Source organism: Canis lupus, chromosome 8 (assembly GCF_011100685.1).
Source record: "Canis lupus familiaris isolate Mischka breed German Shepherd chromosome 8, alternate assembly UU_Cfam_GSD_1.0, whole genome shotgun sequence".
Lineage (NCBI taxonomy): Eukaryota > Metazoa > Chordata > Mammalia > Carnivora > Canidae > Canis > Canis lupus.
Genome location: NC_049229.1, coordinates 8,985,484 through 8,986,394, shown reverse-complemented (window position 1 = coordinate 8,986,394; position 911 = coordinate 8,985,484).

Here is a 911-nt window from a genome sequence, read left to right as displayed (position 1 = left end):
AACTTATTGTCATGCATACTTGCTATAATAATGCCTTCTTCCCAGACTACCATCTTTTCAAATGTGATGAGATCATCAGGTAACAGTGTAGGATATGAAGGCTTAGCATGCTGTGTTGTTAGCACATTAAAAAAAGAAATTGCTGGGATAATTAACAACTACCTATTTGTCTGTGGGATGCATTCATTATGGCTCTACAAATTGGAGGTCTCCAAAATCTGTGCAATAAAATTTACTCTTTGTTCAGGAAGTTCCCCTTGGATTTGGGGAAAATTCTGGTTTGCTGTGTCTATTGTAATTGTGACAGGCAGTTGACATGTCTCATAGTCTAAATGTAGTGGCAAGCAGGGGGTGGTACAATGATGAAAAAACTGCCATTCATTCTTGTGCAAAGGAAAGGTGTTTCTTAGCATATTCCAACCTATGTTCAGACTAGAGTTGGGTCTCTGAGGTTGAAGGTCAAATCTGTGAGGTCAAAGCTATTTCTTGTCAATCTTCGTTCACTAATGACACATGAATTGGAAATTAGAACAAAGTAAGTAAAACGAATAGCCAGAAGGTGAGTGTCTGTTTTATTACTCAGAAGAGCTGGGAAATCTGGCCAATTGTTGCCCTATGTGGCTTGAATGACAGTTGTTAAGTTGAAAAAGGGACAGTGTGATGGGAATGCCACTTTAAATCTCAATTACCTCCTCCACTCCAATCAGCTTGGTAGAGCTTTAATGAAGTGCAATTCTCTGTCCTTTTCCTCATACTTCTATCTCTAGAATAAGCCTCACATTCAAGTTTGACAGCAGTACAATCAGTTTTCCATTCATCACTGGCCCTGTTTTAACCCTGCTGAAAAAGGGCCTAATGTACGTGGCAGTGATGGCAATTAGGCAGAAAAGTAATATTAGAAACAGACAAAA